A 23,864-nucleotide genomic window follows, 5' to 3' on the forward strand; every position below is an offset into this window, starting at 1 on the left:
TATGGTAACACATTCAGAACTATGTATTTTTCTGTAGTGATCAAGTTACTTTAGAAGAACTGGTTCATTTTGAACATGGACTCTTTGTCATTTCCTTCCTAAGGTGGCTGTTTGAATAGTGCTGACATATTGTCATATCTGAATACTCTTGCACAAGTGAGCAGCGATCTCTGTTATGTGGTCAGACATGGCGACACATCTCATTGGTACATATGACTTTTGGGTGGATCATGGGACATATGTGAGGGTCAAACTGTCCTGTACTGTAGTTCACAGGCAGGCTCAGATAGAATTTGAGGTTTGCTGTAGGGAAAAAAAGCAGTTGCTTCTGCATCCACTGGCCCCTTAGTTTCACTACTCCTACAAGAGCACATTAAGCACTGTGTGTAGAAGAAACTACAGGCTAGTCTGCAGGAAGGTTTTTTTGTTTTGAAGGCACTGATAAGGTGTGGGAAAAAAAGTTTTGAGATTTTAAAAGTGTGTTTATAGACACTTTGAGTCATTTTGAGTGTTGAATTTTAAGTAGAGCAGTCTGTAAAAGAGCGCATTTTAAATCTGAATGACTCACGTAGCGAAATTCCCAGCAGACCTTGACAACTGTTGAAAGTTTGTCACCCTCTGACCACAGTGCCCAAAGGATGGCTTTGATGTGGAGTAGAGTTGATGGACATCCCTCTCTCTGTGACATCTTCCTTGTAGATCTCGTTCAAAGAATCTTGGGGACATGAGTCTAGTCACGCATATGTTTGATGGATGTTCCCCCTGATGAAGGCTACACCTAAATGCTAATTCAACCTCAAAAGTACTGGTGGCTTTCTTTTTGCTTTAGCTGGTTATCTGTAATCTTAGATGTCTGGCATGTTGCAAGACTTTTCCCCTAAAAGGTCACAACTGTTTCACTCTTGTCCCCATCCCCTTTTGATAGTTTGACTCGACTGTCTGTTCTTTGACATCGTCAAATACATTTCACTTCAAACCTTCAGACTTTGCTAATGTACTGTTCAGTATCATTCATCTCATCTAGCCCTCCCTTTTCATGCTCTGTGTCGGAGTTGGCGATCGGTGTGGCCGTATCCCACATTCTGAGAATCCTCAGGCCATGTCTGACACCTTTTTTATTTCCATCCCTCCTCACACGTCGAAGTCACTCCCACCCCCCCCCCCCCCCCCCAGTCAAATGCATACATCAGACAAACATGACATCTATACTTTTAAATTGTGTATCACTAAAGACGGTGAATGGGATATGTTTGGTGTTGGCGGCACAATGCACCATGCGCTGAGAACAAAAGGACAGACATGCCGGAGTGAGGCTTGCCTCAGAGACGCCTTCCCACACTGCAAATGCCAACTGTCAGCCGAGATCAAGCCGCCGTGAGGTCAGGGGGTGTTGAGGACGTGCTTGTTTTTCAGCCAATCTTGTGTTCCCTCTCTGCCGAGTCACCAGAGGGGTTTTAACCAATGCTTCAGATAGCCAACCACTGTGTTAACCACCACGGTCATGTATCTAACTAAGGTCGTGTAATTGAGTCTTATACTTGTCAGTTTGATGTACCCACAGTTCCCATGTTTTGTGTCCTTTGTCTTATCCTATGAGGGCTTCCACCTAAACCAGGGTATAATTTAGTAATAACAAAGTAAATAAACAAATAAGAAGTGTAACTTGAGATTTTTTGAAGTTAATTATGTTTATATTATTACTTATACTGACTGTGTCTTAAGTGTTTTACTGTTTTGCCACCTTTATAATATTCATACATAATCCTCTGTTGGATAAATGTAATTGTATTGCATACCATAGATGAATATGTGTAAATGATACATCTATGCAGAACATTTCTGAATTAAGGTTCAATGAGCTTTCAGAACTAAAAGTAGCTTTGATTATTCTACGTTTGCTGCATCTCCATCTCTGTCGATTTAGTCAGGTAAGGTACTGTAACATACAACTGACTGGTCTGCAAAGGCTATATTAAGAACATCTATCATGATTCATTTTCATATTTATTCATATTAAGTATTCTATTTATTTCAATAATACATTTTTAGCTCCTGTGTTCACCAGGATAGATATATTTTGTCAGCTTCTCACCATGTGAAATAAAAGCTCCTTTTAAAAAACAACTTGCATTCATGTCTTCTGTTCTCTATTGAAGCTATTTTGATTGTCTACCAGGAGTGATTAAATGTCAGAGGTGTCATTTTTTGTGCATTGCATTAAAAAGCAAACAATATCTAAATGCATGTGCGTTTTGGATCATGAGCATGTAATTTAAGGTATAGTAATAAAATGTGACTTAAAGTAAAAATGGAAAGAATAGGGCAGTCAAAGAACAGCCATCAGTTATTTAAGGCAGGACACCAGTGACCCATCAACATTTCACTAGGGGAGATGGCCTGGGGGCCGGTTGGAGCTCATGGACATAGGCCTACAATACACAAGTTTAGTGTTGCAGTATTCATTAAGTTATTATATCTAGGAAACTGGCAATTGTGGACATTGGATACTTGAATGGTTTGGCATCTCTGTCCTGTTTCTTTCCTTTTCTGATGAAATGTAATGTTTTCAGTGTCTGCGATAATGTAACCGTGATAGTGTAGCATCTGATGTCACGGTTGTAGGCTAGTGGTAGAGAGGGAGGGGCGGACTGCGTTCGCAGACCGACAGCCGTCGAACAGGGCGACAGGCAAAGATGGTGGAAGCAGACGTAGCAAGCAGAGCGTCAAAAATGCTTAAAATCTTCCAGTAGAACTCAGGTGAGCGAAATCATTATGTTCCATCTTGTAATGTTTTATGCGTGCTAGCTTTGCTGTTCATGCCGGTCACAAATTGAAGCTCATATGAATGCGGAGAGGGGAGGGTGGAAACGGTGGTTGTTAGATGTCTGTGCTTTTGCCAAGTCTTTAGAAATAGGCTGCAATGGGTATTTTCCTCCGATTGGGAGTAATGTTACATCTGTTGTTTTGTGATGTTATCAATAATTTGTAACATGCACATTTCCTGGCGAGTTCCCGTTTTGGATCGTGATTACAATCAGGAAAACAAAGGATGGTGCTGGTGCAAGAAATCATCGCGGTCAAGAATAACACGCCCCACTTTCCTCCCCATTTTTAACAGTACCATCATTCAGGTGATGGAGAATTGAGGGCCGATTCGTGCGATAGCCTACGGCTGATTCATCTTCCCTTAAATGGCTAGTACTAGCCTCAGTGTTAAAAGCAATGTTGACTTGGCACTTCTGGCCATTCTTGCAGTTTCCTCTGGTGATATTAAAACTTTATCGCTGTTTCTGTGTGATGGTTTTGTGTGTGTATGTGTGCTATAAATGGATAGGCGATCCCAATGAGTTTATTTGTAGTCTACAAATATCCCCGAACTTCTTTCATATTGCAGTAAACATTCATATCGCAGGCCAGTTGGGATAACTGTTACTTGCTCTGTACCATGACCAAGGCTTGGTGTTTTTTGCCAAATTGTGTGCTACTATGCGTTAGCAGTTGAATGGCATTTCTCGAGGTGAAGGCTACGTTTGTGCTGTAGGCTATCGAGAATGGCCTTCCTGCCAAATACATGCCCTGCTTGCTGTCGCCGATGTGTTTTTGAGATGCTGTGCAGGTGGCAAGGGGAAATGCTTGAGTTGTTAATGACTGGTAGGGAAATTGCGTATTCTCTTAATGAAGATGGGAACATCGTCTGTCTTCATTGCCCAACTCCGCAGTCCCAATGACTTGAGATTTCACATCCTTCCGCAGCGTTGCACCTTTGCCTCACCGTTTGATGATGCTGGCCATGCAGGTAGACAGCACGACATCAGTCAGTGGTTATTGGTCACGGTTGAGGAGATGGGAGGAGTGCGGATCTTTGCGGCTGTGAGGTAGGCTGAACACCTCCGGTTTGAGCGATCGCTTGATGATGCTATCGATGTTCAGTCATGCGTTGGTTTTGATTAACCTGTCTTCGAGATTAGATTGCATGTCATGCATGTTGCAACACGCAATTATTCACCCAACCTAATACAAACGGTGTGTATGCATTTCGTTTAATTTCGATGTCTGATATTGTGAACTTGACTAAGCAGTGTCGAATTGGGTATGTTGTTTTGACATTTTGCCACAGCAGTTCATGTGATAGGATATATGAAATAGGTTGCATTTCCCACATTTTAAAGGTTGCCCAGGCTTTTTCTTATTTTTCAGAGAGATCGGCTTGTTAATTCAAAACAACTGAACTAAGAGTGGACAAGGAGATTTGTGTAGGCTACAGGATCTACATGTACACTGACTAGGATGAAACCAGGTTTAATGCATCCCACATAATATGGCGAAGGGATCTGAATATAGCCTAAGCAATCAGCCTGCCATGTCTGAATAATAGAACTGTGGTTGCCATAGGCCTATACCCTCTGACACATGCACATCATGAAAACGATGTTTGTTGTCAATCCTCACTTTATGTTTGGATGTAGGCTATTGTGATGTCAACAAATCGCCTGACACAATGTTTTGCCCAGGGAAAGTAAATAACCTGGTATTAAATGACTGGAAATGTGACTGTAACCAGATGGAAATGAAATAACCATAGCACTAAATAGTTTGATTTCTGTAGGCTACTTTCCCACATGACATATGAAGACATTGTTTCCTTGTCACATTTGTGTGCTGTGATGTGTGAGCCATTCTTGGTTATGTGAGAACTGACAAACAGAAGTGTTGAGGTTGTGCTTCTACATTTGTCTCTCAAGTCCACCGGTCTGGCACTGAAGAGGATTTGTCATATGGCACACATGCACTGCAGCTGGAGAAGTGATGCATGGGAAGATTTCCCCTGAGGCACAGATGTGTTAATTTTTTTTATTTATCCGGTGTCATTGTTGTCCATGTGTTTTGAGAAAGAGATCCAACTGATGTGTGTGTCCCTCATCTAATTGACCCTGCAGTGGAAAGAGGTATTTTGGGATTTTGAAGAGATTGGGGTGCAAGCCTAACCTGACTCTCGCCAGATGAATTTCGTTCTGCCTAGCTCCACTCATCCATCTGGGATCAATCCATTGAAGTGTTGCTTCAGATCAAAAAATGCTTGCATATGATTGGATAAGCCACTTGTCCGTCATCTATTGATGTGCTACTTCAACCACTCACATCGAAGCCAACCCGTGACGCTGATAACAGTCTCACAGTCGCTTCTACGCTATGTCACATCTATGAAACTCCCACTGGTTTTGTGGTTAAATCTGGTTTTGTGTTCATGGCATTTCATTTGCCATGGCACACATGCATGTGTGTGTTTAGAGGGCGTGGAGGGGTATGGCTGTGCTGTGGTAAGGTTTTATAGCAGAGACAGGCGAGACAGAGATGGTGATGAGTTTGAGTTTGTGTTTGATGTCTGTGAAGGTAGGGGTCTTACTCATACTACTGGCTTTCTGATAAACTGCAGGGTTATTGTTTAATATCTTCCCATTTATGTAATCTCAATGCCTGATCACTCTTGTTATCTCACATGACCAATTGTTTTCTCCCCTGTTTAGTCTTTAGACCTTATAGACTCTCACTCATTTTCTAAGGCTGCAGCTATCCTGTTTTCTGGATAGGCCTTGGTATGGTTTCATTATCGATTTGCTGTTTATCAGTTTTATACCTCTACATCACAACAGTCTGGCGTGTCTGGCACTGTCGAATAATACGTTTGGTGATTTGTGGAAGAAAATCAATGTAAGGTGACTGATGATTTCAGAGAACTGTCAGCTGTGCATGGAGATTAGGAGAGATCTTGAATGTATGTATCCTCTTACTTCCATTTTGCCAACTCAATCCCCCCCCCCCCCCCCACACACACACACACACACCACCACAACCACCACCAGCACACTACCCATAGATACACACACCCGTCTGGTACTTTCTGACGTCCCCACACTTCATCATCCAGAGTGCTTAATTGCATTAGTGTCAGTCTCATGGCACTGAATCACTCTGAGCATTTGTATTCTCAGTAGCTCACCTCAGATGCCTCGCTACACCAGAGCTCATCCGTGTGCACATACATTACTCCTATGAAAAGAATAACAAGAGGAAATTGGACTACATAGCAATCTTGCATATATCCTAACTATAATATATGCATATTCTTTAGGCTATTTCTTTTACCCACATACACAGTCCATCAACTGTACTCCAGTCCTTATTCATTTGTGTGTGTGTGTGTGTGTGCTCTTGGGCTCACACTGCATGTTAATAGTCAGAATTGGGTTCTCTCTTGCAAATGTATTCTTATGAAGAGGCAGTGGGTCCTGGTCAGGGGAGGACATGGGGGGTGGGGGGGGGGGAGTAGAGCAGCTTCTCAAGATAGCCTCATTATACTGGAGATATTGAAAGGCCAGTGCAGGTCAAGCGTGGAATTAATTAGTAAATTGAGTAGTGACAATTTGAGAAAAGACTGCTGCAGATGAGACTCAACAAACAGGCACAAGTGCAGCAGTTATTTTAGTGGAAGATGTTGTGCGTCATTTGCAAATCATGTCATTGTAGATGTAAAGACGTTGGACGTGCTGGAGCTAAACTCTGTGGTGCTGGGTGGTTATGGCTGATTGGGCACTCCCAAAAAGTAATACCCAGAATTGGAAAAGTGAACAGTTTCTCTGTCTTTCCGAATGGAAATGGTGAAAAAGCTGCCTCCACAAATTGTGCAGTGCATAGGCTCCGAGGCACGACTTGTTATTAATCTTTAAGCGGAGCGAGCTGGATTGTGTCTGCGGTCCCTAATACAAGGCCAAGGAAGCGAAACATCTGCACCCACTGTGATATTGGGCCTTGGGCGAGTCATCTTCATGTATTATTTCTCTAGTGCGCCAGTGAAAAGCAGCCGGCCCTAGTCACAGCACAAAGGTGGGAGAGAGGGAGAGCAAACAAAACAGTAATATTGATCTTATTCTCCCCTTCTGCCCCTTTGCTTGCTGGGTAGATATTTGCTGTATGGTGGCTGCTTGGTATGTGGTTGGGTTTGCAATGAATGATGATTCATGGCTGTTTAACAGAGGAGTACATTCACGTGATGTCTATGTGTTTTAATCTGAGGCGTTAGTCATAAAAAAAATGCGGAGTTATGGATGGGGCTGCGTGAGAGGAATTATTCATGAAAATGAGATGATTTATTAAAACATTATGCCCTAAGTAGGCGAGTAAACCAAGTTAAAGAAGATGTATTATTGATGGGATAGAGAGGGTTTCCCTCATATGCCCCTGGTACAAATCAAATAGAGTGGTCATTTTCTTATAATATCAAAATACAGCATATGTATTTTTTGTCTTTCATTGCTAAATGTAACACCACTTCGCCAAATTAACTCAGAATCCTCTGTGGAATGTCTCTGTTCAACAAAGGACAAAGGATCACATACGCAAAGTAAAAAAAAAAAAAACATGCAGTTTCATTAGATCAATGTTGGCAGTTCTTTTTTCTGGCTGTGAAAGTACTCATGGCTAGTCCAAATATTCTAAACTGACATTTTACAGTTGGCGCCGGCATAGCAGCCCTGGTGAATATCTCTGGACCAATTTTGAGCCAGTCCATACAGTATGTTGATATGTAATGACAAGTGATGTTATATAGATTGGGCAGCTAGGTCCCACATAATCACCTATGAATTTGTAACATGGTTTGATTGCCAGGGTAAAATTGGGTTCTGTGCTACTGAATCAATGAGAGGATTAGTATTTTGTTTTATAAGCACAATCATGTAGAATAACATCTATATGAATATGTCAGCTAAGGTGGAAACTGTTCTACAGGGTCCTTACAGATAACATTGGACTGCTAAATGATGTCTTTTTTTTTATCTTTATTTATTCATTAGCGATCCCCACTGCATTTCTCTGTTGTGCTGACTGTAGCTAGGCTGCCTGGCGATAGTGGCTGCCCTAACATAACCTCAGATTGTAGGCAAATAACAGAAATATAAATGATGTGTGTGGTGAGGAATTATGGATTTGTACTAAAGCTCAGTCCGTAATCCTTTTTAACATACACCCTGTTGGTGGTGTAGTCTGTTTGAAGTATTTTAGGAAGGGATTGTCTCAGCAAACAAAGACAAATACTTGGGTAGAAATAAATGAGTTGAAAACCTCATTTACCCAAAATGGAAAATGGAAACAGCTTGCACCCTTTAACAGTCAGCTTGCGGGGGCGAAAGAGAAAGTAAACAAATCCACTGGTCATGAAATAATAAGTCCTGTGACAGTTTTAAGTGTTCCAACAGTTATACAGTATGGTGAGCATATTAATATTTAATGTCCAAAGGCCACGATACAGCTCATGCAGGGCACCCTAATACTATAAACTTCACATTTTTCTAAGGCCTTTGAGATTTGGCTTTTTTAATGTCCTGAAATTATATTTTGGCTTAGTAGCTCTGTGGACTGCAGGAAAGGTACGAGGATAAGGAAATCTTTCTTGCCACCTTCATTTCCGTTGACTATGGAGGGAAGAACCCTTTTTACTTGAGATGGTGAATCCTTATGGGCTAACTTATGTTGTGTTGCATATTTGGCACAGTTGAGTTGTAATGCAAATTGTAGAATTCTGGGGTATTCTCACTGTATTGTGATGTGTTCATATGTTACTCCTGTGTATATAACGGGGAGAAGTCCATACCATTGTATATAACTTTGTTTAGTACCAAAAGCTTGACCAGATGTGGACATGAGTCAGGGAGGCGTAGGCCTATGTCACAAGCACGTAGGATTTGCCATGTTTGTCGGCGACATCTCCAAAGACCTCAGTCATAACATGAGCCGAATGAGATGTTGTGTTGTTGTTCTGGTCCAGGGTCAGTATTTTTCCATCTGGTCATAGCCGGTTTTGTGCAATGGTTGGTACTTGCCACGTTGGCATGATTTACATTCGTATGTTTTAGTATAACAGGCTTTGTCTCAGGTTTTGACTTTGAGACGGATCGAGGAAGTGAATTGAGGAGCATCCCGCTTCAGAAGCCCGCTTCTAATAACAATGACTGTTAGACTCTGTGTTCTGTTATTCATTGTTTTACCATCATCTAATCAGCGAACGCCCCTTTTTTTCAGCTGTGGTGACTAGAACCGAGGCCTATCATGGCTTATCATGTAAAATACAAAACTGTCCTCTGAGCAGCACAGAGGATAATTTAGTCTAATCTGATTAGTGAACTGAACTAAATTTGCCCTCTTCTTGCATGATGATGCACAGGTTGAAGTCAGTGAATCAATTCTCTCATATTTGCTTACAGTCATTGGTTTGGTGTTAATATTGTTTTGTTTTGCTGTTCTTTGTTTTATTTTAGACCTGCTGGCAGTCAAGTGAAAGGCATGAGTCAGGAGTGCTTGCTTATAGGAGGTGTTGGGGCCATCTTTGGCTTGTCATGTTCGTTGATTGTTTTAATTGCAACGTCATGGAAACGGCTCGGGGAATTTGGTCCAGAGGGCAGGATGTATGGTTGGTCTTGGCCTTGGCCTAGTTTTCCACTGATGTCCCACTGTTGTTCTGAAACTTAATTACCTTCATATAGGAGACTGCACACAGAGAGATTTATTCACCAGTATTAGTTTATCACTTTCACTAAGACCGAAATGAAAAGGAATATTAAATGCAGATTTAATTTTCTGCAGCTCCACTCTTGTGAGCAATGCGAAAAAGAAACAGGGCTTAATGAGGATCAAATCGCGCAAACTCGCTCCCTCTCCTTGCCAACTCGAAATATTGCATTTCAAAGTCTTTAATTAATTTTTTCAGAGGAATGAAAGAGAAAGTCATGGGTTGCATTACAACCGACAGTAATCCTCTGATATCCTCGGAGTTGTGAGTGTTCCTCAGAAAAAGGGTTTACCATTTATTAATGTACTGCTCTTCAGAGTGTTCTTGTCCCTTGTAGTCAACAAGAAGAAGTCAATCTAGCTTTTACAGAACATAGCACACTGCCTTAGTGAAGGACATTATGGAAATAACTCTTCTATTACTCAGATATTCTCTTGTGTCTCTTGGTTTAGTTGTCCTTGATAGGCACATGTTGGATGGACTTCTTTGGTGCAAAACCAACTCATGCTGTGTGTTCTCAAAATGTGACCTGCTTTGCAAAATCATAACTACATTTGTCCAGGCTCCAGCAGCCTGGAGTAATGCAGCTTCCTTGTTCACTGATCCTCATTGTTACTCCTCCTTATGTTAGTTTTCAGAGACATATTCAAGTTTGGCCCTAAATTGCACTCCAGACTATTCTGAAATTAAAAATAAAAAATTTACTCTCCGTGGCCCACATACTAGCATGTCAGACAGTTATTTAATATGCTTTTTGACAGGCATTCCTCCTTGAAAGGTTGTTTCTTGGAAAAGCTATGAGTCATTTATGCTCTAAGTGGTGAAGTGATGGGCAAATTGAAGGACCATTAGTAGCTCACCAAAAACTGTAGAAGATGACTGGTGTTTCAGGAGTTTTTTGGGGATGATTATGGCTTCACCTTATTCAGACTACTATGATCCCGTATTCTTCAACAATCCCTGAGTTATTGGCTGGATGGCGTGTTCCTGTTGTTTCAGAGCAGATGTTGTATGTGATGATTAGCCTGCTGCTTATCGGCATGCAGTTGTACAGTATCGGTGTGAGTCAGACTGTCCCTACTGTTGAATCATACACTTTAAATAGCAGTAGAGGAAAATCCACAGAATGGCAGTATAGGTAAGGAAGATTTTACAATAAACAAGGATTCCTGAAAAACAAAAGTACATTGACATTACGTCTCTGTGTTCGGGTCCAGAATTACATCACCACATATTATGACTTACTGTAGGCTATTTATGTAGTCATGTGTGTTTGTGTAGTTCTGTATGCTGTTGTGTAAAGGGTGAATATGTGTTCATATGCATCTATGGCATTGGGGTGTGTACTGTCAGGGCTAGAGACCGAGAGCAAGAGAGCCCTCAGCATGCTGCGTATGTATGCTCATGTGTGAGGACTGGAAGGTCATTCCCCCGTGAAGTGCGTGCTGTCGGGGTGCCAGAGATCACGCTCCATGGCCCAGTGGCCCAGCGGCTGCGGTGGCTGTGGGGCAAAGGGGTAAGAGAGCAAAGCGGCCACACCGAGCGACAGCCCAGCGAGGACTAGGGACAGAGTCGCAGCACGCAACCCACGTGCAACCATCTCTGCTGCTGCTGCCACCGTCACCGTCACCACCACCACCACCGACACCGCCGCAGCGTGTTGCCAAGGGAATCCGTTCACACGAAAATGTCACCGAATGTACTAGCAGTAGTGAGTCAGTGAGAGCCTAATGGCTGGTGCGAGGTTTCTCTTGTGCTCGCCCTGGATACACTGTAACAGATACACTCACACTGCCTCATACTGCAGGCAGGGAGAGGTCTAACATTTACTGCAGGCATAGTACCTCTCGTGTGTATTTTGGGATGATTGTTGTTGATTTAGGTGAGGTGTCCATAGTGGTTACAGTATGTGACAAGACAGCAGATTATACTGACTGCAGAGAATGCACAGAATAGCTCATTTGTTCATTTGAAAAAGCAAAACGTACAATTAACGCTCAACTCTTCTGAATTACAAATGCTTGTTGTCAGCCCTCCACAACGTTGATCACAATCATACACCAGACAGTGTTTTTTTTGTGTAGTCAATGGCTTCTCCCCAAAGTCATTTAGCTATAACATTGTCTTTGTTTGATGTGATGTCATTCTAGGAGTGGATAATGTGTGTGAATGGGCTTGTAGTAAGTCTTTGTTAAGCCTTTCATTCACTAAGACCAAATAGCTGCAAACAAGGCTTTCTACATCTGCATATGAAAAAAATCAGCCAGACAACAAAAGTCATATTCATTATTTACACAATTTTCTCTCTTTCTCTCTCTCTCACTCACATACATACATACATACACACACACACACACAAAGCTCAAACACAAACATGCTACAGTGTGATACACATACAGACATTTGGCTCTGTGTTTGTGCCCAAGCACTTAGAGCAGCAGATATGACAATATTTTCCCCCAGAAGCAACACACACGCAACACACACACACACACATACACACACACACACACACTCAGAGAGAGAGCGAGACAGAGAGAGAATACCACAGATTTTGATATACTGCTTAATGTTGTATCTGTACATGTCACAAGCAGGATGACACTTGTGTCGAACTGTAAAGGTCACTGGTACAACTGTATTTCACCTGCGGTTCCATAGGGATTAATTACTGGGTGATCCAGCTGCCCTGCCCTGCCCGGTCTCCTCGCTCTGAAGCCAAGGACAAACCAGACACACGCCAAAACAACACACACACACAGTCAGACATCAGTGTTGGCCCTCTCCTTTCTGTGCATTAAACAGGTCCATAACTCAGTAGTGATGCAGCTGAACATCCCGTGTCAATTACTTCCACCATTTTGGGTCCGTATTGATCATGGTTTTGTGGAGTGTTTTTGTCATTTGCACAGTGATCCTACATTTAGTCCAATGGGAGTCTTTTGGTCAAGTGAGTTTAATCAAATACTACTACATGTTTAGACAGTTTTAGTGTTTGTTTGTTTAATTCCTCATCTCTGATGACTATTTCGGATCTGAATAGAAGTGAATTAACAAATGTGTTTAATGTATCTGAGGTTTTCTACAAGATTACAGACATCGATACTAATGTGATACAGCCTTCATTTTCAATGGCTGCTGATCACCCGGCTCCAAAACCTACCGTAAAACCTTTATACCTAAGCTTGCTTTTCATGGAGGTATAGTGGTAGCTGCATGCCTAGTATACTAGTCTTTTATGTAAGACCTTTTTGATCCAAAGAGTCTTTATCTTTCTTTTAGCATGAAAACAACGGCAGAATTCCTCAGTCATCAGAGACACTCTGAGAAAGTCACTGGGCTAAGATGAGAGGAACTGGGGATACAAGTTGTGGTTCGCAGATAGTGTGGCTTCATCAACATGATTAAGGCTATCACCTGACCACAGTCCAGCAGATTTAGCACCTCTGTGTTGTCCTCGTGGAAATGTCAGCCTTTGTGTTTTTTTTCTCCTTTTTTGGCAAAGTTTACATACATAGGCAAGTATGCTAAGATGGTTGCTTAGCATTTCTGTGATGCAAAGACAAACAGAATAGCCTGACAGATACAAATATTATTATTGTACCATGTAGGTGATTTGATGATGGGAGTTGAGAGACTTACAAGGCTATCACTGCAGTTTGTCAGAAATACATTTTAAACTAAACAAGTCAGAGGTGCAGTCAGGGATTTTGCAGGAAGTAGCTTTTTGTTTGTGTTTTTGTAAATTTATTAGCAAATGCTTTTGTGTAAAGAAATGTACATTATATTTTAACCAAATACCGAAAAACCAAGGAATGAAACACGCCAGAGAGGTATCTCACCCTGACCTTCAGTATTCCCAGAGAGATTCCACACAGCATTTCATTTTTGTTTGGAGGACAGGCTGCCCCTACTTTCTTTGTTTGCAGTTTTCGGAGTCTAGTCTGCTCAGGGAATGGGCAGCTAGCGGTCGTGAGGAGATGATTGCTGAATGTGACAAAAAAAAGGTTATGAGCTTGAAATCGTGTAAAATCCCTGACTGCACCTTTTAAATGTGAAAGATCTAGCAGTTGACTAATGTTAGCGAATAGAGGTGATATGGACATAGTACGCCATCATTCAAGAGGTGTATCATAATGCACCATATATCACATTTCTTCCTCATGATATACTATACTCTCTCATACAGAACATATTGAGATGTAGTGCTCTGTGGCCTGTTAAAACATATTCCATATTTTAAGTGTAAGTCCATTAAGTGCTCTGGTCTTTCCTGTCAGGCTAAAGTCAGGACAATCAGATTCTCAGTGTATGGCTGCCCACTGAGCATCCGTATAGGGGAAATCCCCATTTTCACATTCATAGACAGACCGACAAACAGACACTCTCTGTGATTTCCTTTAATTGCATCAACATCCCCATTGAGATAATAGGAGGTTTGGATGTGGAAGAAACTGGTGCTGCCACGGCTTCTGTCTGGTACACCTGTGACTTAGACACTCCGTTCCCGTTGTTCTGTGAAAACCGTGCATCTCTGCTGATGAGAATCAATTGGTCTGTCCTGACGAGGTCCCCAGACTGGCATTTTACACACAGTGTAAGGACACTTAAGGCCACTCCCTGCCAGCAAATTGTACCTCATGTGAAGGAATGAAAGAAGTGACCTAGTGTAGTGAAACACACACACACACACACACACACACACACAAACTCTTAACTCAAGCCCTTAGGGGCAGCTCTGTGTAATGGTGAGTGAATGGGCAAAGCCCCTGGAGATGGTTTTGCACGCAACGAATTTTTAAGTGCCCCTCTATCAGGGCAGAACAGCTGCTGGTGAAACCCTGGCCCAGTTTTTGCAGTCCATCCATCTATCCACTCATCCATCCGTCCCATAGCCTGAGGAAGAGAGAAAAAAGGGGGAGGATAAGAAAGAAGAGGGAGAAAAAGAGAGAGATGAGCTCTCGATCCCTCGCCACCACCCTCACAAAGCCTCAGCTATGGGCCATTGCTGGCCTGGGAAAAGCTGGGCACAATTGTGCTTTTATCCTGCTTATTGTTTTGGGGATAGCAAAAACTACTCGGTATAGAAGCAAATTATTTATTTTGATAGCAGTTGCATGCTGATGTCATCTCCAGAGAGGGAAAATGTGTCCACATGGATAAGTGTGTCATGTAAGTACAAGTGTGTTAAGTACAAAAAAGAGAAACACATGAAGAATCTGCACTATGTGAATATGCTAGAGTTCAGGAATAGACTCGCTTGGCTTCAGGCCAGGTCTCAAGTGAATACTTAATCAATTCGAGATTAAAACATTTGTGGGTAAAAGAGGGAGGGGGACACAAGCAATCTCTAAATCTCATTAAACTGATTATTGCTATCCTTTAATTAAAGGATTACTTGGCTTGTTCTCTTAAATAGTCATTCAGATATATGGAACCTGGTCTGAAAGAACCTAATGATTTCATCCAGCTGTTTGTGAATTTTGTGTTGATGCCTGATGCTGAAAAGCACATTCTAGGCTCTCAATCAGTGAACATGGCAACAGCAGTTTTTTAAAGGATTTTACACAATCGGTTTCCATGTTTTTTGTGTCTTTTTGTCTCGCCTGTTATTGGCAGTGCCTTAGACCTAGATTCATCTTAGGTTGCATGTTTGTATGTGTGATGAGTCATGAACTAACATAATCTAGTGTAACATGTAAAAACATATCTTCTCCTCTCTTCTCTCCTCTTTATGAAGGAGATTTAGGGTCTCATTTAGATCTCATTGGGACTCACCTGGTTAAATAAGGGATAAATAAAATAAAAAATGAAAGTAATTCTGCACCATTTTCCTTCATTACCAGCAAATTCTCTAGATTTTAAATCAAGGATGTGTTCTCTTGTGGGTTTATGGCAAAAACTTAGCCTCCGTCTACCTCAGGTGCCTTTTAACCACCCCCAGCATCAGTAATTGGCCAGACAAGTGGGTTTGAAGTGGAGGGGAACATTCTGTGTGAGGCAAGGGGTTGCGTGTGTTTATTTGCCTCCCCGAACAGACACAGCCAGGCTAAAAGAAATGAGGGGGTTGATGGCGGTGTGATGCGGCGTTGCGGGTTTGAAAGGATTTTGTTGTTGCTGTTGTTGTTCTCTGAGTGACTGTTATTGGCTTCTGTTGTGGTGATAGAGAGATAACTGTGTCATAATAGAGTACTGTGTGTACAGTTGTGTTATATTTAATTTAATATAATTTAATTTAATTATAAATTGGTGGCCTTCAGGGCTTGAGAACTGTGGCCTGAGATGACATGACATGTTCTTTTCTGTGTCAGTCTTCTCCGTTTCTCTTATCTTTGGGCAGTCCTTCATTACCTCACTTCCTTGATTTCCTACTTGCCCATTAAATACTATTCTTTTCACATCCAAAGTCACGTCACTCTTTTCCATCTGTGTCTCTCTCTTCTTCAACAGTGGTGTGCTCTGAAGACCACCAATGCCATTCCTTGCCTAACAACTCAGTGCCAAACCCCCACCTGCCCCTCTACACCTCCAGAGCCAAACCAAGACTTCCCTGAGACACAGACTCACCAAGACCACACCCACGTCACCTGCACCACCGCCATCTTCAACTCGTCCTGGACCCAGGCCTCGACAACCAGCCTCGACAACCAGCCTCCCCTCCTCCTGCTCCGGCCTCTGACACTCTCACCCTGCTGGGGATACGGAGATAAATGAGCCTGGCAGGTAAGCCCGCCACCTGTCCTGCTTTTCCAGGTTAATGTTTCTGTGCTGTAGTTAGCGCAGTGGTTCACAAACTTTTCCTGGTAGCCCTCCCTTTGAAAGTGAAAAAAACGGACAGTGAAATGAATCATCAGGAATTCACATGAGTTCATAGTCTGTCATTAGTGACCTCATACATGAACAGCACATTACCTAAAGCATTAGGTAAGGTGTGCACATCATTATGAATTATGATTTATTAAGCATGATCATGATCATTTCTTTTTCTGCCAAAAATGTGATCACCACTGCTCAAATTCTGATTTGACACAACTTTGCAGTTCTCTAAACACATGTCATTATTCAACACTTTAGTTGAGGGGCCACAGACATGATGAGCTGATGAGCAATTAACCTTAAATTTATGTAATCATGATGATCATGCTTAAGAAATCAAAAATCATAAATGATGTACCCACCATACTTAATGTCTTAGTTGATGTGTTGTTCATGCATGAGGTCATGAATGAGAGACTATGAACTCATGTCAATTCCTGATGATTCATAAGATATAAATGAATGAAATAATGAATAAATCATGAATTAATTCATGCATGAATTCATGATAATTCATATACCGTAAGTGTAACCAAAACAAATGCCCAAAAGTTGGTTTTAAACATTGTTTATAAATTTCAACAGCTAAACATTTTCAATTTCATTTTATCAATTAATTAAACAATTTGAACATTCTTGTTTAATAACATTTGAACATTTTTATCACTGGGTGATCAATCTTTGTTAGACTCAAGTTAGGTGCATGTCTGCTGTGTTAAGAATAAGGTAAGCCAGCCCTTATTACATATAGGCTTAGTGTTCCACTATGCATATGTAGTATAAATACTGTAGGCTGTGAATTCGTCCTTAAATAGGGTAGTTACTGGCTACTATGCTGCAAGAGCACTGTCGTTCAATATTTGACCTGTAGTTGTTTTGGTTCCTCTGTTTATTTTTTGCACCCCCAACCTGTGTCCCCCTTTCTGTAACTCTACATAGTCACCCAAGGGGGCCCGCCCCACACTTAGTGCCAACAGTCCTGAAGTCTTAATATGTGTCCCCACCGCAGTAGTAGAGAGGAGTGAGAGTGAGTGGTGCTGGCCAAATGAGTGGCTGCAGGTTTGGTTGCCAGATGGTCATTATGCCAGTTCACGAGATCCGCGATGCCTCCTTACCCCACCCTGCAGGGTCAGCAGAGTGTGTGTGTGTGTGTGTGGGAGTGTGTGTGTGTGTGAGTGTGTGTGTGTGGGAGTGTGTGTGTGTGTGTGGGAGTGTGTGGGTGTGTGTGGGGGTGTGTGTGTGTGTGTGAGTGTTTTTGTGTGCGCGCATATGCGTGTGTATGTTTGGGTATGCAGGGTGTGTTTATGTATATTGGGTGTGATTGTTGTTGTTCACAGGCAAGCTCACATCTCGACACATCTTGGGCAGTCCTCCGCAAGGAGCAAGGGCACACGGTTAATGGAGCGCATAATTACTGGCCAAGGGGCCTGCCATCTCCGACCAGTCCTGCTTTCTCACACCTCACACACACACACACACACACACACACACACACACACATACACACACACACACACACGCAGGCACACACACACGCAGGCATACACACACACACACACACACACACACACACACACTAACACATTGCTTCCCTGTGTGTCTGCCATTCATCCTCCAAGTGAGCTGCCAGTGTTATTCTATTGTGTCCTCACGTTCATAGAGATCGACTGAAGTAACACAAAGTTCAACGCGAAACATGAGGACACGAGTCAACTCGGATGCCGCTAGTAGAGACACCACGTGTCTCTCAGTGTCATGCCCCATTACGTCTGTCCTAAACAAGCAGCATAATGTTTCTAGCACTCTGTCAGCACACGAGGGCCGGCATCTGGTCGATTTAGAGTGGAGCGACGTAACATTCACCCATCAGCAACCTCACTGCGCTAAAGACAGAGGCTGCCAGTGATTTAAAGTTTGTGTGTCCTCAACGGCTAGGACTATCAAGGGAGTGTGTGCATGTGTGCGTGTTTGCTTGTGTGCGTGTTTGCTTGTGTGCGTGTTTGCTTGTGTGCGTGTGTGCTTCTGTGCATGTGTGTGTGTGTGTGTGTGAGTGTGTGTGCATATGTGCCTGAATGTGTTTGTATTTATTTGAAAGTGTGTGTGTGTCTGTTTACATGCGTGCGGGCATGCGCGTGTGTGCATTTTTCCTGAATGTGTTTGTTTATGTTTGTGTGTGTGTGTGTGTGTGTGTGTGTGTGTGTGTGTGTATGGTCTGTGTCAGCTGGGTTCGCGAGAGTGGGAACCATGTAAGCAGTTAATCTGGCGTGGCAGATTCTCCACTGCTGGATTGGAGCCTTATCTTGGGCCGAGGTGGCTTGTCTGATACAGCCTTGATCACAGCTCATGGCGCTCAGCTTAGCCTTGCCCATCTGGAGCCAGCAGCGCTGCGGAAGCGGAGACGGAGCGAGAGGGCGAGAGAGCGCGGGGACCGCTGTCACCCACGGCAACAGCTGTGCCCAACCACTGGGTCTGACCTCTCAGGTGGAAGTGACATCACCCTTGGTAGTCAAAGGATTTGTCAGGGAGGCAAAAGCTGCACTCCACCATGGAGGTTGGCTCAAGAGTGGCTCCTCCTGACAGGATTCTTGTGTGTGTGTGTGTGTGTGTGTGTGTGTGGGGGGGGGGGGGGGGGGGTCGTCCAGTGTGAGGCCTAGGTTTTGTTTACTGTCACTGTTGATGCATGTCTGGGGAAAGCATCAGTTGTCTTCTTGCGTCTCATCATCGAAGTCTTAGGACCGAGCATATGGCCAGAGCCAGAGTGAGGCATCACCATGGTTTCTCACATGAGGTATACCGGCGAGTTCATTGCCTTGAATTACGTTCTGTTAAAGTCAGTCCCCATGAACCAAATCTGTCAGGCACCGTTTGACACACTCTGCTGCGTTTCCCCCTCATGCTTTTGAGAAACTCCTACCGTTCGGCTCAGCCTTGGTTAGAATGCAGATTCCCCACCATCTTCAGAGAGATTTCTATCTCCGTGGATGAGATGCTGCACAAAGATGCAAATGTTTCGTAGTAGTGGCCCCTTTCACAGTGGAGCCATTATCTGACTAGACGGAGGTCTCCTCTCTCCTCTCCTTCCCTCGCTTTTCCTCCTGGAATATCGTACATTAGCATTCGCTACAGACAGGTTTTCTTCTATGGACAAAGCTTAATGGCTTTCAAGTTTGATATTTTGTTTCCAAAGATGTTTGTCACACAGCAACCTAACATATCCAGTTCTGGAATTCACTTTCAGATAGTCTCAGTAGTCTGGCTTTCACCAGACCATGCTCAATCTTTTAAGATTGAACATTGGTCTGGGGAGTCCGCATTGTATTTTCTACTGCACAAGAGGCGTGATCAACCGACATAGTTCAAATTGGATAAATCGCAATTGGATAGTCATTCACCAGTCTGACCAACGAACCAGATGACGTTTGCAGAGCGACGCAAAAACTCCAGGCTCTCCCACTATCGTCATCGTTTTAAACCTGCCAATAGCGCGCCAGGTGGATAAGGCAGCTTGTGATTGGTCCCGGCAAAATTGTAACGGAAGCAGCAGAAAAGGTTTCCAGCCTGAGCTGCAGGGCGAAAAGGAAATCGCCGGCAGATCAGGCTGGGATTTGCTCTATGGCAACTTTCCTAAATGATGATTGTGGTGGTTAACTGATTCCTCTGTTGGGCTTTTCCCCCTAGTAATTCAAACCTTCAAAATTGAGGTGAGGGGTGCTCAGAGACTCCCTCAGGCATCTGATCCCATCTGACTCCGAAGCTTCCCTGTCTCGTCCTATCGTCTCTCTGGATTCTCCAGTCAAACATGTTAAGCGCTTGATGAGATAATTGGAGTCATCCAGAATGCATGACCGCACACAAAATTGGCTGTTGCGGTCGACTCACAGTATCTCTTCAGGTCTGCCCCTAAATGAAGAGCGTTTTGTTATTAGTGACCATTAGGATCATTACATTCTGCTTAAGGCACGGTTTTATCTGTACATCTGTTTGACTAACGATCCACTGTGCTTCTCTTAAACCCACAAAGGCTGTTATTCTCCAGGGAGACTTGACTTTAGGTTTCTCCCTGACTTTTATGTATTTGTTCTGGGACTAAGATGCATTTTTGAGACATGGATATGTTTAGTGCATGTGACAGGTGCTGGTGGGGTTTGAATGTAATGCTGTTGACATATTTTAAGATGCGTACCCCCAAGACTTGTTTTAACGGCAGAATTTCATTCAAAGACACAGCGTCTGTCAGACAGCATCAGTGGCAATAACTGACTGTAGAGTAAAAGATGTGCTTAGTCCATGGAGTGATGTTTATCTAGAAATATGGGGTTACTGCTAAACCTAGGGAAGTGTCTACTGTACATCTTGGGGACAGTACAACATGAAAAAGCCTGAATTAACCCACCATATAGATTAGCTAAGCTTGCAAATGCAACCGTGCGGAAAGTTGAAATGGTTAGGGGAGAGCTACACGAGTAATCGGCTTTCAGCATAGTGGGACATTAGCCACTGTATTATTCAAAGTCTTTTTCATTTCATTCATTGAGTCTCAACCTACTGCATCTCACTTGCTACAGTGTTTTACTGCCAGAGCTTATTATCAATTTCAGACGTGTGTTTTGTTCAGATCTTGCTCTGAAGAGATTTACGATGCAACATCTGTTTAGTTAGCATTTTGTTTTTCACACCATCAACAAGAGAGGAGAAAGAAATCTTTGCATCTTTTGGAATTGAAACCCAGAGTCATGCTGTGCATTACAAAATATATACCCACTCCTAGAGCACCAGGAGTGCAGTTTCATTTATTCGTTTCTGTAGTTTCAGCCCTTACAAAGTCCAGCACTATTTTCCTTAGACAAAATGCTAATTAGTTTGACTACAGGAACTATTAATATTAATGGGGAGTAATTCCTCTCGTGTTAGTGGCAAAAGGCCAGAGTCTGGTAAAATTAGCACTTTGCCACCTTTCATCAAAACAAAATGTCCTTGACCCTGCCACTTAATCGCCATGGTATTCTTCATTTTTCAGGAGGGGGAAATGTAATTAGTGGAGTGTTTGGATGGAATTTCTAATTTGATCCGGTCACAGTGAATTGCGGGTCGGATTTGATTTGCCTGTGGGCAGAGGCAAGTGTGGAAGGCAGCTGTCAGAGAGGAGGTGGAGGAGGCGAGCAGGGATCCATACCATCGATCAGCACACGACAAGCAACCAGCGCTTCTTTATAAGCCTTCTCCCGCAAACTTCCCCAGAGGATCAGCAGCAAAGCTGATGTCCTGTCACATGTGCCTGGCTTGTCCTTTTTTACCTATAGATAAAGGCAGCTGTCCTTGGTCCTGAAGACTGGGAGGGATTGGGCCGGGGGGGTGGGGGGCAGCAGGGATAGGTTCTGTCCTGGGGGGATAACTGTAGTTGTGAGCATCGACTGAGCATCTTTTAATCTTGAGCCCATCAGAAGGACACGTGGAGAGAAAGGAAATTACTTCTCCTTGTTTCCGCAGAGGAGCGCCTGGTGACAATGTCTGTATGCAGAGAGATAGAGAGAGAGAGAGAGTGTGACAGATGTACAGCTACTTTTCATGCTGATGACAGAGAGCTTTCCCAGAAACAAGAAACAAATGTAGCAGGGGTTTTGCAGAGCGCTCCATGTGCTCCATAATTCATCATCCGTAATTGGGAATTGTGTGTGGATTCGGAGCCCCAGTAGCAGGTGGTAATCTTGTGCAGTGCAAGAGATTAGGAGTAATGAGCATATGCGGTTCTTAATAGGGGAGGAGGTGGAGCTCCTCTCTCTTCTAAATGATGCCCTCCAGGTTTCACTCCCTGTGCCACACAGGACGGGGCTCTGCTCGCAGATATGCTGCGTTTGTGTTGAGGCCTCCACCCGTCCATGTTTCACATCAATCTGTGTCCACACAGATGCCTACCAGTCTACACCCCTGGTCTGTCAAACCACAAAGCGCTAATCCAGTTTGCAGGAACGGATTCAATCAAAGTGGCCATCCCTGTCAGAGAGAGAGAGAGAGAGAGAGAGAGATAGAGGGAGAAAAAGAGAGCATCGCTCTAGCAGGTGGATTCATTTAGGTGGTGTTGGAGCTGAGAGAGCGTGTGGTCTCGGCGGAGTGACAGAATCAGAGTGATGTATATCTACATAAACAGCTGCTGATATATAGGCAGGTCCCCCACCCTGTCGTTACTCACCTTGGTGCTCAGGCGCAGAGTGTGGGGTGTGGTGTTGGTGGTGGTGAGTGCGTCAGCAGCTGTGTGGCTACGCTGTGGGTGGCTGTCAGGTTGTCAGAGTGCTATGGAGCTTTAATGGCTGCTGTTGTTTTTTGCCTGCTAGCTCAAACTGATGGAGCCATTCACAAGTAGTTGCTTTGTCGGTGCACTCGCCGTCTCTCTGTCAGTGTCTACAGTAATTGTGAAAAAGTGAGTGAGCTTGCTGGGAGAGACTGTGGAGGAAATGATCAATCATCTGCCGGCACGATCACCACTGTCACCAGAAAAACCCGCTCATCTCCTGCATCACCACCAGCTCTTCCCAGGCTGTTTTTATGAGATTCATTCACTGCAGGGGGCAGGGAGCAGGTAATTACATCTAGCTGACGAGCAAATTTTAAGCAGAGGTGTGACACAGAGAAGGACTGAATTGAGTATGGATTCATTTTACACAAAGAGAGCTTCATTATCACTCCTTTACCACTCTATTTCCATTTTCTCTTTCTCCATCTCCGTCTCCGTCTCTCTTGTCTCATCTGTCTCATCTGTCTCATCTGTGTCCTCCCTGCCTGCCTGCTCTGTTGGCAGGGATCCGATTGCAGAGTTTGGAGCGGAGCTCTGCAGTGGGGCGGCTGCTGCTGCTGCAGACGCGCTAATGAGCAGTCCAGTGTGGGCCGCCCTGCGCTGCAGCGTGACTTCGTTTGTGAGGCTGTTTGACCTCACACCCCCGCCGCCATGCCCCAGGACTGCAGTCGATTCCAGTCCAGCTCGGCCTGAACCACCCCATCTCCCAGTCATGCAGCCATGCCTAACTAGAGAGCTTTCTCCAGCCTACCAGCGTGAGACGTTTTGTTCTGATAGGGGGGGACGTTATCTCCTGTGACTTAAAATATGCAGTGGATTTATTGGCTTAGCACTGTCATGTAAAATTCACTTCGATTTGTTATTATATGGACAGCTTTGAGATGAGTTCATATAATTCCAGTACCATGGTTGTCTGTATGATTTCCGGGGAGACTTAAGATAAACCCTTTTATGTCTGGGTCAGGGTTTTGTTCAAACACAGGGTTCTCTGCTGCTGCCTGCATATACTATCCTATTCTTAACGGGGTAACTAGGAGTCTGCATAGTTATGTTGTACAATAACGCAGCACAATAGATGTGCTGTAATGCCCTGCTATGCTCTAGCATTGTGCGCTGGAGTAAGACAAGCTAAAGCCCTTCCCAGCCGCCTCAGTGTAGCGCTCAGCCGCTAACGCTCGCTCCCTGAGTGCAGACGCT

General features: G+C 43.6%; 1 protein-coding gene across 4 annotated transcripts in view; it reads left to right on the plus strand.

The window, feature by feature from the left end:
- Window positions 1-2,632: 2,632 nt before the first annotated feature.
- apba1a (amyloid beta (A4) precursor protein-binding, family A, member 1a) overlaps window positions 2,633-23,864 on the plus strand; it is a 48,188-nt gene continuing 26,956 nt past the window's right edge. For 2 of the 4 annotated variants that reach the window (XM_042101021.1, XM_042101023.1), the window contains exons 1-2: window positions 2,634-2,757; window positions 16,013-16,285. The gene's annotated coding sequence lies outside the window, so the exon portion shown is untranslated. Of the gene's footprint in view, window positions 2,758-3,603; window positions 3,876-16,012; window positions 16,286-23,864 lie in introns of those variants that run through there. The other 2 variants (XM_042101024.1, XM_042101022.1) reach the window with 2 other exon arrangements.

The sequence above is a fragment of the Alosa sapidissima genome, chromosome 8 (genome assembly GCF_018492685.1).
Source record: "Alosa sapidissima isolate fAloSap1 chromosome 8, fAloSap1.pri, whole genome shotgun sequence".
Lineage (NCBI taxonomy): Eukaryota > Metazoa > Chordata > Actinopteri > Clupeiformes > Clupeidae > Alosa > Alosa sapidissima.